General features: G+C 41.9%; 1 protein-coding gene across 1 annotated transcript in view; it reads right to left on the bottom strand.

Annotated features, from left to right (window-relative positions):
* CNTNAP2 (contactin associated protein 2) overlaps positions 1-13,571 on the bottom strand; it is a 1,803,519-nt gene that overhangs the window by 1,235,562 nt on the left and 554,386 nt on the right. The window lies entirely within an intron of this gene.

Genomic DNA, 13,571 nt, shown 5'->3' on the forward strand with positions numbered 1-13,571 from the left:
ACTCTACCCTCATAAGAATTCAGTTGTGTGTAGGAACAAACCAGCTTATGATGACTGGTGACAGAAGGTTTCAGATGGTGAGTCATTATGCAGGCACTCCTCAAGCTACAAACACCCAGTTTACAAACACCCGTACTTACAAACAAAGCTACATAACATATTACATTAAGGAAGTCCTCATCTTACAAATGCCAGCTTGCACATACAAATAAGTTACCACTCTAGGGAACTATATGAAGTCATGAACACCCAATTTGCACTGTAAGATATTCCCCTCAAGGGATGGAACCACTCGAGGAAGAGCAGAAGGTTTCAAGTTCCCTCTCTGGCTTTCTCCAAGATAGGGCCGAGAGAGATTCCTGCCTGCAACTGTTATGTACCCCAACCTTGGACTTAAATGTACAACTCAGAAGTATGTGGAATATAGGCCTGTGTCTGATTTTATTTTATATTAAGAAATGAATTAATGCTTGGGCTCAAGGTGAACTGACACCTGCTCTGGGAAAGAAGAGGCATTCCAGCATTGTATTGTGAAATGGATACTTAAGAAAACACAAAGGGCTGGGCCTGAGCTATATCAATATGCTAAAATGTAACTCACTACCAGATAATGTCTGTGGATGGCTTTGCTATGCCCAAGGCGGATTACTCAGTTGCTTCCACCTTCCTGTTGCAAGAAATCTATGTTAATCGTTGTCAATGATGGCTCTGCTATGCCCAAGGGGGATTACTCAGTCGCTGTCTATAGAAATTCCACCCTAGGAGAACACCTGTAGATTTAGTCCTTCTACTAACACTTGTCCCCTACCCCCTAAGCGCACCGTTTACAGAAGATGAGATTGAGATCTCTCTGGACTAGCCAATATCCTGAATAATTAAAAGACATTGTCCAGAAGGTAGCAGCAAGTTGTCACCTTTTGAGGACCCAGGAAAAGAGGAGGTTTGAATAGAGATCAAAGGGAAATGCACTATAAAAAATGAGGCTACTGGACAGAGAGTTATAGCAGTCTTGTGCCTACAGGCAATCTGGTGTCTCCATGCAAGACTTGCTCATGACTAATCCAAGAGTTTGCTGCTAAGCTGCGGGGCAAAGCAGGAACTCTGTCCATGGACAGGAGCTGTCTGTGACTTCTACTGTGCAGTGAGAAGTCAAGACTTCCCCAGCCATGGTGCTCTGGCTCTCAGCCGTGATCTGAGCAACTGCAAACGCTCCTGTCTCCCACCAAGTGCCTCGCTCCTTCAAGCTGAAGAGATTCACCACTCTCAAGTCTCTCTGGTCCTGGTAATATGCTGCCCCATTACAAGCCTTGGGCCCCCCATCCTTTCCCCTCCTTCTCTTCTCCCTTCCCCTCATCCCCCCACTAATTCCTGATCTCCCCCAAACCATGCCAGCCCTCAGCCTTCCTCTCCCCCCCCTTTTCCCATCTATATCTGAATTGTATTAGGCTCTAGGAAGGTTTAATTTGCACACATATGCTAGTTAGGAACACGTTGAATATTGGTGCTGGCTAGGGTGCTCTGTTTAAATGCTGTTAGTAATATTGATAGAGTGTTCTGCTTTCTGCTAGATTATGTTGTTACTCTTTTATACTCAATAAAGCCCATTGAATCTTTGAGGATTGGTTTGATCTCCTTTCTTCCTTGCGCCCAGATCCTACATGGTCATCATATAAAAGAACTTGGTGACACTATGAGCCAGGCCTAATTTGGTATGCTAGCTAATAAGCAGATTTAGTATATAAATCAGGCCTGGACAGTAACACAACCTTGGAGAAGCTGCTGCCAGTCTGTGAAGACAATACTGTGCTAGATAGACCAATGGTCCGTCTCAGAATATGGCACCTTCCTATGTTCCTAACTTACAATCAGTCTTTTGGAACAGAACCCACAGGTAAGTTTCCTTACTTGCTTTCACACAACTGAAAACTGGGAGCACACATAGCTCCCCAAATCAGGTAGAACACAGTTTTTGATTGTGTGAATGACCTAATTATCTAATTATCTGTTTGTCTTTTCTATCATAACTCCATGATAGAAAAGATAACCTCGTGATGCAATTATAAAGACTAGCCAGCATCTATACGTGTGCATTTTTGGCTTCATGAAATATTTGATTGTGGTCAAAGAACAGGCAGTCAGTTGGCAATATCAAGAAGGAGATAGTGAGATTTGATAAATATGTATCACATTTATCAATGTTTTATATTATTTATATATATCTCCTGATATTGGTCCAATATTGGTCCTGAGAAGGACTTACTGCCATCTGGCCACTCCCCTCTGAGTTTTTGTTTGTTTGTTTTAAGATGGTGGGCTTCTTGGGGACAGGATTATTGTTTTTAAAATACTGTAAACCACTCTGAGCCTACGGAACTGAGCGAGATATAACTCTTAACAAACGCAAATATTCGACTGGTCAATTGTACTTCATCCCAATGCTATGTAGCAAGTTTTTAATAATGGGATTTCAGCTGTTTACACTGATTCATCATTCCAATCTGTATAAACAACAAAAAAGAGTGTGTGTGTGGGCGGGGGTCAAAACATTTTCCTTTTCATCATTTCAAATGTTGATAAATAATTGGAATGTGGCAAATGAGCTTGTGAATGTCCAAGGTGATCCACTGACCCTGAGTGTTTTATGTGATCACCTATCCTTCCAACTATCCTATATTTGTTTGTTTGATTGATTTGCTATAACATTCTTAAGTAGTAAATTCTAAGGGATTTACAATGAAAAAATCCAACAAAAACAAGACAATAAACAACCTCAAAATAGAAAATTTAATAAAAAATTGCATCAATAAAACATCAGAAAACAAGGCAAATCAAATTAACAATTCTTCAGCACGAAAAATCAATACATCTATCAAGAGAATGCTCTCTGGAATAAAATAGTCTTTAACTGCCTTCCAAAGGCCAATGGAGGTGATGAGAGGCAAATTTACTTAGACAAGATGTTCCATTCTAAGAAGGCTGCTATATTTCAGTTGCTGGGAGCACTCATAGAAGAGCCTCTTTGGAAAATCTCAGAGTATAGGGAAGGATATGTAGGAATATTTGTTTATTATATTTGTACACCTCCCAAAGCTTCCATCTCTGGGTTTATAGTAACACAAAACAAATCAAAACAGAAATTAAAACCTTAAAACAATTTAAAACCACAAGTCTAGTTAAAAAAGCTTGGGTGAATTAATGTGTCTTTAGAGACTTTTAAAATGTTGTCAGAGATGGAGAGGCTCTTATTTCTGCAGGGAGCCCATTCCAGGGTCTCAGGGCAGCAACAGAGATGGCCTGGTCCCTGAGTACCCACCAGATGAGTGGGTGGCAACTGCAGACATACCTCTCTGGATGATCTCAATGGGCGATGGGGATCATAGTGAAGAAGACGCTCTCGTAAATACCCAGGGCCTAAGCTGTTTAGGGCTTCATAGGTTATAACCAACACCTTTATTTTGCCCAGAAACTTATTGGTTGCCAGTGTAGTTGTTTCAATATAGAAGTGATATTGTCTCTTTGAGAGGCCCCAGAGACCATCAGCATTACTGATGGTGGCTGGCAATGAATGGGCCTGGTAACACCTTTCAGGATTTGGCCTTTGGTGCTGCCCACTGAGGAACCCTATCCAAAGGGTTCTACTCCAATCCCTTTTTTAAAAAAAACCACAAAAAAACTTTCCTATTGATTTTGATATCATTTAATATTTGCAGCCCTACCATGTTTACCTGTTAGAGATATTAAGACTGTTCACACGAGCAGCCAAACCCAGGCTTGACTAGCCCTGCCTGGGTTTGGCTGCCTGTGTGAAGTGCCGGGATCGAGGCCAATCCTGGCGCTGCCTCCCCCCATAAGCCCGGGAATTTATCCCAGGCTCTAACTTGGGTTAAAGAGTGTGAGCATGCCCTTTACCTCTGGTTCGGGGCTGTGTATTTGCTCAGGCTGCAGGCAGCCCGAGCATACACAGAGCCAGGCTCCTAGAATACCCAACTCATGCTAACTGAGCAAAGAGACATCTTTTAAAAGTGCTGATTCTCTTTATTTAGCCGGGGGAGAGCAAATGGCCCTATCCAACTCCAGCACAGCATCTCTCCAGTGGTCATTGCAAGTGTCAACCTTATGTTTCTTTTTAGATTGTGAGCCCTTTGGGGACAGGGGACCATCTTATTTATGTATTATTTATTTTTCTATGTAAACCACTTTGAGAACTTTGGTTGAAGGGAGGTATATAAATATCCATAGTAGTAGTAGTAACTCATGGGGAAATCCCAAAGCGCTCCACACTGCTTGTGCAGTATACTTAGGGATTCCTGGAAGCTGGGAATCATTTTCCTGGCCTCCAGATATCTGCGCAGCTTGGGGCAGTGTGGCTCATGTGGGCATGCAAGCAGTGCATGCCACACATCAACCAGAATCATCGGAGGGTGGAGGTATGTTTGACCTTGTCTTCCCCCCATGTCCTCCCCAACTGCAGAAAATGGTTATGTGCATGGCCTTATATTATCTATTCGCACATTGCTTTCCACCTGACCAACAATGAGCAAGAAGGCCATTAGGTTCATGTTCTTCTTGTAACTCTTTTGATTTTAGACTTTGTCTTCAGATGATCTCATCACAGCTTGTCTGACTTTAGCTAACATCTCTGTTCTTTATCTCTTTCTCTGTGACACTTCATCTAGCAAATTTTGTAGCTGTATTCTTTGATGGTTTTGTGTTTATCTTTCTCTCATCACCCTGCTGTATTCTTTGATGGTTTTGTCTTTATCTTTCTCTCATCACCCTTATTCACCCCCCATTTTTGATCTATTTCCAAACTTTGTTATATTGTTCTTCTTAAAATCTCTAAATTTTGAAAATATCTCATTCAACATCTATAATTTTTTTAATAGTCCTCTATTTGGTCTTTCAAATACTCACATTTCTCCCTTCAGTATCCAAAACTTTGAAGATATACACAAAATTCCATCATCATACAGTCTCCCATCCAGCCATTTGGTGCAATCTCCTACTTTATATATTGATTGTAAATGTCTTGGTTACTATCAAGTTGGCACTGAAGTCTATCTAAAATGGAATCTAGTGTGAAATCCATTGTTCCACTAAAGTGAACCAATTGCCAGATTTGTGACGTGGGGAAGAACTGCATAGCTACAGTTTTTCAAAAGACTCCATATGCTTCCAGCAGATTCTATTCGCTCAGGGATATCGCTATAACTGAACAGGGCAGGGGAAACAAAAGTCCCTGGGCCTCCAGTTTGGGTGGGTGGGGGCATTGAGAGGAAGACACCAGTTGGGCAACAACTCAGCTATGTTATAGTTACATCGCATTGCTACTGTGGTCATATCAAGCTTGCCCTGCCACTCAAGGGCATGTCCAGGGGATATCACTCCCTTGGGAAGTGTCTGAGCTGCTTGACATTCATCACAGTGAATTAAGCATGAAAGATGGGTGTCCAGGTGGTCATGGCAGAGAGCAACATCAGGTTACAAAGAGATGTGGGATACAATTCTTTGGGAAGTTTTCCATGGAAGCTCGGGTGGAAAAATTGCTCTTGTCAATGTGGACAGTGCTGATATTTTTCCATTATAATACTTAGAACTTCATATCATTTGTCATGGAGATAAATTCAAAAAGAATTAATTTATTTTACAAAGGTAGTTGTTACAATGTTGCCCATGCAATGTAGAGTAATGTGATAATAGTTCTATAACCATTAGACAAAGAACTTGCCCCAGTAAGAAGTTAAAACAGTTCTAGGAGATTACCTGGAAGTATTCTAGGAAAATTGCCCTTAAACTGTAATTGAAATCACTTAAAATAATTGAGGCAATTCATATTTATTACATATAATTAAATGTATAATAGTACTACTTTCTGTAGCACTTTACAGCAACAATAGGTATATCACAATGTAAGGAGAAGACATTAGAAATTATTTCCTCAAGACACCAGTGAAAACCTAACAATAAAGCTCTGGGTGTTGAAGGGAGATGGTTATTAAACTGCATTCCAATTTTACAATAAAGCTAGAGTTGCCCCATAATTTTGTCTGGTTTTTTCCAACTTAAACTGTAATTATTTTTGCCAGTGGATACTAATGTATCCACATAAAAAAGAAGTTCATAACAGTTTAAATCAAGTACCCATATTTTGTACATGAAACAAAAATGGAAGACCGTACATGTCTAACCATAGAAGTAAATTTGGAGGTTCCAATTTGGGCAAATTAGCAAAGGAATTTCAAGATGAGCAGAAGATAATTTTTGAGGTGAGCAAAAAGGCTGAAATTTCTAGAGTTTCACTTAAACTGAAATGAAGTTAAATATGGCTCCTGAAACGTCCAAGCATTTTGAAAAAAAATAAAAATGTTTTGTTAAGACTAGAGATATTTCTCAGAAAAGTTCTGCACATCCCTATGACAATGTTGCTAATATTGAGGGAAGAAAAGCTGCTGCTAATTGTCAGAAGGCAATGGGTGATAGCCTGATATAGCCTGATGATAGAAAGAATGTGCTTTAGCTGTTATGGCACAAACAAAGGTTTGGTTTGTCACAGTGAAGTGGCATTCTAAGAGCCAAACTAGACAAGACATTGGGAGATCTGTGTTGATTATGGTAACTGGATGCTTTCCCCTGTGGGTATACCTGAACTTCACGGGGGATTTAGATGAGGGAAATAGCCTGGCAGAAAGCAGTGCTTCCCTGATCCAGAGGGAAGCCTCCCAGAGCTTCCCTCACTGCTGGGAGATAGCAGAATAGTTCTATTCATCAGCGGGCAGGTATTCAATGCTCTATATAGTATCTTTGCCCTCTCCATAAGCAGAATAATTTCTGCATAAAATTATAAAAATTGTGCAAATTTTTGTAATTAGTTTGCAGATATATAGAGACAATGTTTAGATTTTTAGACTGTTTGGTTAGTACAGATTGCAGGCAGCCATAGTTGTACATTCACATATCAATGTTGCATGAATATTGTCCTTAATAGGGATGGGTAGAACCAGTTTGATCGTGAACTGGATCACTGCAAACTGGGCTAGTTCAAGCAGTTCGATCGCATACTGCTTCAAAGTGCTTCAAGCTGATTTGTCTAACCAACCAGCCTAGCCAATCAGTTCAACCAAGCCAGTTCACATATGCATGGTTTGGTCTGAATTTGATTTGAATTTTGACTGAATGATTCCAAACAGTCTGTGTACATCCCTAGTCCTTAATGTTTGTTAGGTTGACACATGTGCTTCACGATAATAGGCTTTACACAAAAGACAAAATGGAAGCCAAACAATATGAAGACAGAAGAAGTTGTTGAATCTTATTTTCCCTACAATTAGGGGTTTTTTTGTCAGTTATTTCCTGTTAACACAGATGTATTTTGTAGCATGCTTTATTTCTTGAAAAAGAAAAAATGATTATTAATAATATGCTACATCATACTGAGTAACTGAAAATTGCCTGAGAATAATAAAAGTCTAATTGTGAAGACTGAAATGTGGATAATAGCTGCACTTTTCTGTTTGGAAAAAAGAAAAAGAAAAACAGCTTAATTTTTATCTCATTTCTTTTTTTCCTCCCTTTCAGTGCAGCGAAATGGTAAACAATTCTAATGGTAAGCAGATCACTTCCAGCCACTCTTGTTCCATCAGTTATAGGGAAAGACTTCATCTCCTCTAAGTGGGTCATGACTTACCTGGGCCATCTTAGCTCATGTCATGTATAAAGTGCTTTATTTTGCAACCCTAGATATAATGGCCTTAATCCTGCTATTAGTCAAGATAATTCCACTGAAAACAAGTCTTGCTGTTTTCAATGGGCCTTAATCACAACCAACTTTATCTGGATTGGATAAAGTTGTGTCCCGTATGCCAACATTTTATTCTGACAGGGCTATAGTGCTTTTAATAGCTATCTAAGATGCAGAAATTTAGCAGGTGAGCTCTTTTCTGGCATGCAGATGATGTGATGAAAACACTTTGCATACTGAATGTCTATGCATAAAGCAGTTAAGGAATGCATAGGAGCCTTACCAGAAAAAGTTGGGAGCTGTAGCTTAGGGTATGGTTTTGAGAATATTCTGTTAACAAATGCAGAGGAGGAGGAGGGTTATAGAATGCATTCATAATTAAAAGTTAAATAGTAATAGAATATTACCCCCTCCCTTGCTTTGAGCAGAGGGAGGTGGCTTTGTCCCACCCAGCTGAAAGAGCATGAGGCTTGTGTGGGGATAGGCCAATCCCTGGTGAGGAGGGCATGGCTAGCTAGAAGCCACTGGCATGCTCCCTTGCCTAATGCCTCATTTGGCACATTGATCAGAATCCCTCCCTGCTTCCATGGTAACGGATGCAGCTTAGATTGGTCACCTTTTGGGGGCCAGGCAGGATTTTTTAAAATTTTGCTACAGATTGCTTTTAGTCGGGATGTTTTTTGGCTGCCCCATTCTGTCACCTTCACAGTTAGATGGCCACAGCTGCCATGGTCATTGTGAGCAGGGAAGTAGGGACAAATATTTGGTGAACACGCATGGGCATTTCAGCAAGGAGAGAGGTTACAAAACCTTAATGGTTTTGCAGTGTGAGGACTATCTTTGAAACCCCTTCCTCCTTTAGTGGCACTGCTACCTCAAAGGCTGAATGGCTTGGGTAGTGAACCTGCTGAATAGCCCTGATCCCTTAGGATTGGCAAAGAGAATAAGGGAATTTATCCACTGCTCTGAGCCAGGGTGTGATTGTCCATACAGGCTTGGGGGAGGATGTTAGTGTCTGATCTCCTGCCTATAATTTAGTGCCCACACTGCTAGGATGCAGTGTAGACCTGCTGAAGTTAAGTGACATTAATATCCTCACAATGAAATTGTGGTCTTTTCACTCAAGTTACTTATCTATTCATTCATTCATTCATTCATTCAATGTATATACCACCCTTCCTAAAGTGGCTCACGGCCGTTTACATTAATATCAAAGACATGTAATAAAACAATTTTAAAAACTAGATTAAAATTAAAATTAAAACTAGATATCATTAAAAGCCAGGCTAAAAAGATGGGTCTTTAAAGCTCTCCTGAAAGTCTCCAAGGAAGATAATCCCCATATCCATGGAGAGTGCATTCCACAACCCAGGCGTGACAACGGAGAAGACCCTATCCCAGGTCACCACTAGATCAACTGGTGGCACCTGAAGATAGACCCCTCTGATTATCTTAATGAGTAGTGAGGATCTTATAGAGAAAGGCACATTCTCAGGTAACCCGGACCTAAGCCATTCAGGGCTTTATAGGTAATAACCAGCACTTTGTACTCTACCTGAAAACATTTTGGCAGCTGTGTCAACTGTTTAAGAACAGGCATAATGTGGTCTCTCTGGGATATCTCAATCAGGCTGTCATAGTTTGGACTGACTGAAGTTCCTGAACTATGTTCAAAGGCAGCCCTAACAGAGTGCATTGCAGTAGTCCAACCTGGAGGTTACCAGCTGGTGTACCACTGTTTGCAGGTCATTTTCCTCAAGGAATGGGTGGAGTTGTTGAATCAATTGCAGCTGATAAAAGGTGCTCCTAGCCACAGCCACAACCAGGTGAGACTTGGGCCCAAGAGCACTCCCAAGCTATGAACCTGTTCTATCCGAGGGAGTGTAACCTCATCCATAATAGGAAGTTCTATCCCATCTTGCAGATTATGACCCTCAACAATGAGTATCTCCATCTTACTTAGATTCAGCTTCAGTTTATTATCCCTCATCCAGCCCATTACTGGCAGGAATTTAAGGGGCTAATGTCATTTCCTGATATCGATGACAAGGAGAAATAGACTTGGGTGTCATCAGCATATTGAGAACACCCAGCACCAAATCGCCTGATGACCTCACCCAAGACATAGGAGCGGAACCACTGTAAAACAGTGGGGCTATCCCCACGATCAGGCAAAATCGGGCTAGGGGAGCCTAGCCCAGTTTTGCCCAATAGTTCAAGCTTGCAGGCAAGCCCAGTGGCTTCCTGGCAGCTAACCCGCCAAACTAGCCCTCCCCTTAAACTGGGTTTGCAGAGCGAGCGCTCCACAAACCCAGATTTTAAAATCATGAGTAGCCGTACTGCAGCTCCACGCTATGGCTACTCATGAGTAGATCCCCCTGGCTGGGAGGCTTAAAATCAGCCTCCCGGCTTGGGGGTCTCTCCAGTATGCCCTGCGCGCTTGCGCAGGGCATACTGGAGCTTCCAGGGGCTGCACGGCCCCCAATCCTCCCAGCCCCCATCACGGAGCTGGCAGTTGTGTGGGTGGCCGATCCGGCTGCCCAGGGCTGCCGCCCCGCTCACCCTCCCCAGGCAGGTCTCTTGGATCGTGAGACCCACCTCAGTGCCTCCTACCCCCAACTCCCTCAGGCAACCCGGAAGGATACTATAGTCAATGGTATCAAAAGCTGCTGAGAGATCCAAAAGAAACAACAGAGTCACACTCCCTCTGTCAATTCCCTGGCAAAGGTCATCAAGCTGACCAAGGCCCTTTCAACCCCATAGCCGACCATAAAGCCAGTTTGAAATGGGTCTAGATAATCAGTTTCCTCCAAGACTGCTTGGATCTGGTCAGCCACCACCCTCTCAATCATCTTACCTAATCATGGGAGGTTGGAGACTGGCCTTGTATTTTCTTTGGTGTGAGGCAAATCCACTATTTATAACTATTGCTGTAAGAGTGAAATTGTGCTTAATGTTAAGGGCTAACTTATCCATGTTGTGATCTTGAGAGCATTCCCTTTGTGAGAGGCAGACATCAATGGAGTTTGCATTTTATATGCCCTGTAGTATAAAACCGTATCACATATTTGAAGACTTGATCCATGCATATAGATATTACTGTCAAACTCCTGCAGGTACATGAAATGGGTATGAAACGTACCTGCAAAAACTTGCTTCTAATCAGTAGGTATTTAGAAACGTATGCATCATTAAATGGAAAATTGTTATCATATAATGAAGGTTTGGGGGAAACTGAAATGATACAAGATACAAATCATCTGGCTGAATAAACTGAAAAGAAAGGCTGCGACACTGTTTATTAACCATGTTCAATAATAATAATTTGTATGCTTTGTGCCTCCAGAATAGAGTTCTAAACAAGCCATCTTTATTAGTGACGTGCACGAATCTGTTCGGAGGCCCTTTTATGGGCCTCCAAAAAGGTCTGAACACTGGGCAGTTCAAAGGTTTGAAGGCAAGGGGGGATAACATTAAGGGCGAGGAAGGGTGCACTTACCCCCTTCCCCTGCCACGTTTCCCCCACCGTCGCTTGCTAAAAAACCAGTCTGGCGAGGCGGCAGCACATCTCCCTGCCACCCCGTCCTCTCCTCGGACCAGAAGGAAGCGGAAGTAGCCTGTGCATGTGCACACGTTGGGCTCCCACCAAAAAAAAAGGTTTTGTCCCTTCATGAACAGATTATTTATCAGGATCCAGTGCAAGTCTTATTGTAACTGGATGTCATACCGCACAAAGGAACATGAGCGGCTCAGCTGGAGCACCACCTGTGTCCCATGTGCATGTAAACACTGCCAATAGGACTGTGCTGCAGAGCAGCAGCATAAAGCTCTGTGAATTCAGTTGCCCAATGTGACACCCATTATTTCCAATGGGCATCGTGTTGTGGAACTGTGTTCCCTTGCGTGGCATGTTAGCCACTAAAATTAGGTTGTTCTAAGAAACATTTATGTACGGCTGAAAGTACACATTACAGCATAAGTATGGTCATCACAAAAAACAGAAGAACCACATCTCCTTCTGTTCTCCCTCTTATAATATTTGCTGAAGCAAACCCCATCAGGTGATGTCATTGCACTGCAACCTGCTCCACCCTACACACTGCTTAATTGATTTCTTGTTGTGGAGGTAGGGAAACCCACATTGTGATAACTAGCTGACACACATTTTGCCTTACTTTGTGTCACCGGGAAAAGAGGAAGAAGAGATTTGGGCAGCTGCTTGTATTAGCTAATAATTCCATATCTGGAATTAAAAAGATCCTGATAACAGCATTGTGGACAGCCAGATTAACCAGCTGTCAGCATTACTCATGAGTTTGCTGACATTACTAAAAATGTGTGGGAACCCACTGAGAAGTTTTATCAATTTGCTTTCATTAAAATGTATTGTAAATTTCATCCAAGGAGACTCTGCAGATTTGCTTTCAAATTGTGCTTTAAGCAAAACATTTTAGCAGGTTAGGGAAGAGCAAAACTCCGCTGAGAATGTGACTTCCTTATCAACGTTAGTCTGACAAGGTTAGGGGTTTGTGGGGACAGAGTCATGCCAGGCTAGGTGAGGGATTAGGCACCATTGTGCTAAAAAAGGGGGCATTGCCAGTTGCAGAGCAAAAATTCCCCACAAGGTGAACCTCAAAAGGTGCCGAAGAAAATGGCATGGTTTATTTACAAATGCAGCTCAACTATTAATTATCATGCCTAACGCCTTTTCAGTATGACAACTCTTCATCAGTGGTACTAAGGATTATTATAAGGGAACAAGAGCTTTAAACAAAGACCAAAGGTTCTCAGTGGGGTGGGGGAAAAACACACCCTACTGTGTTCTGTCTCTTGAATGAAGAGTTTCTTTTTTTGTGGTCTTCTTCATTTCTTATTTTGGGGTCAAGATAATAGCAACAAAAGGCATTTGACATGTAATTTGGTTAGGAAATTACCAAACTATTTTCAGATCTTTTTTTTAAAAAAAAATTCCACAGGTACTGTGAACATCATAATGTAAAATGAACATCATAATGTATGATTTATCAAATTCCCTGCATTCTCAGGGAATTTCCTTCTGTTCATTTACAAATGGTTAGCAATATGAACTTTCTGGTGAGCACCTGCTACCATGAAATGATTTGGTTGTAAATCTGTACTGAGCATTCCCCCCCCCCCCACCGCCTCACAAGAGAAACTCTTCCTTTGCTAAAGACAGCATAACTTGGGTTGCAGGAATTGCTGGGTACTTATTCCTTGTTCTAGTTAAACTAGAAAAAGGTTTAAGCAGATTCACTTTGTTCTGCTCTAAAGTATTTGGGTGCAGACAGGAATGGATCTATTCCCTTCCACTCAAACTTTAGCAGGGGCCTAGCTAAAGTAGCATTCTCTGCTTATGTGCCAAGGCTTCTGGTATGGGAAATTAGAGATTGCAGTGCTCACTTGCAGCAACTGAGGCATGTGACAATGCACAGACTGCTCACAACACATTCCCCTTGCTGTGTTGTAAGCCTCTTAGCATGTAGGCTGGGAGCAGAATGCCTAGGCCTGGGGACACACTCTCAGAAAGGCTTGCCTCATGTGCTGATTCTAAAATGAACCCAGAAGATGGGATAAGAATACTACAAAACCTTGACGAGAGATGATAATGAGATGGGGAGGGGGAGTGTCCAGCTACAGTCAACCGTGGTGCTATTGCAGCAACTCCCTGAAGAAACTATGGCTGCATTCACATGTAACACGGAACTGGAGGTGAAGGGACCTCTGGTTTCATTCTCAGTAAGTTTGAATGGGGGCAACTGCAGTTTCGCTTCAAAATGGACCCACGGTTTCCCTCCCTGAACCAAGATTTGTA

The sequence above is a fragment of the Hemicordylus capensis genome, chromosome 6 (genome assembly GCF_027244095.1).
Source record: "Hemicordylus capensis ecotype Gifberg chromosome 6, rHemCap1.1.pri, whole genome shotgun sequence".
NCBI lineage: Eukaryota > Metazoa > Chordata > Lepidosauria > Squamata > Cordylidae > Hemicordylus > Hemicordylus capensis.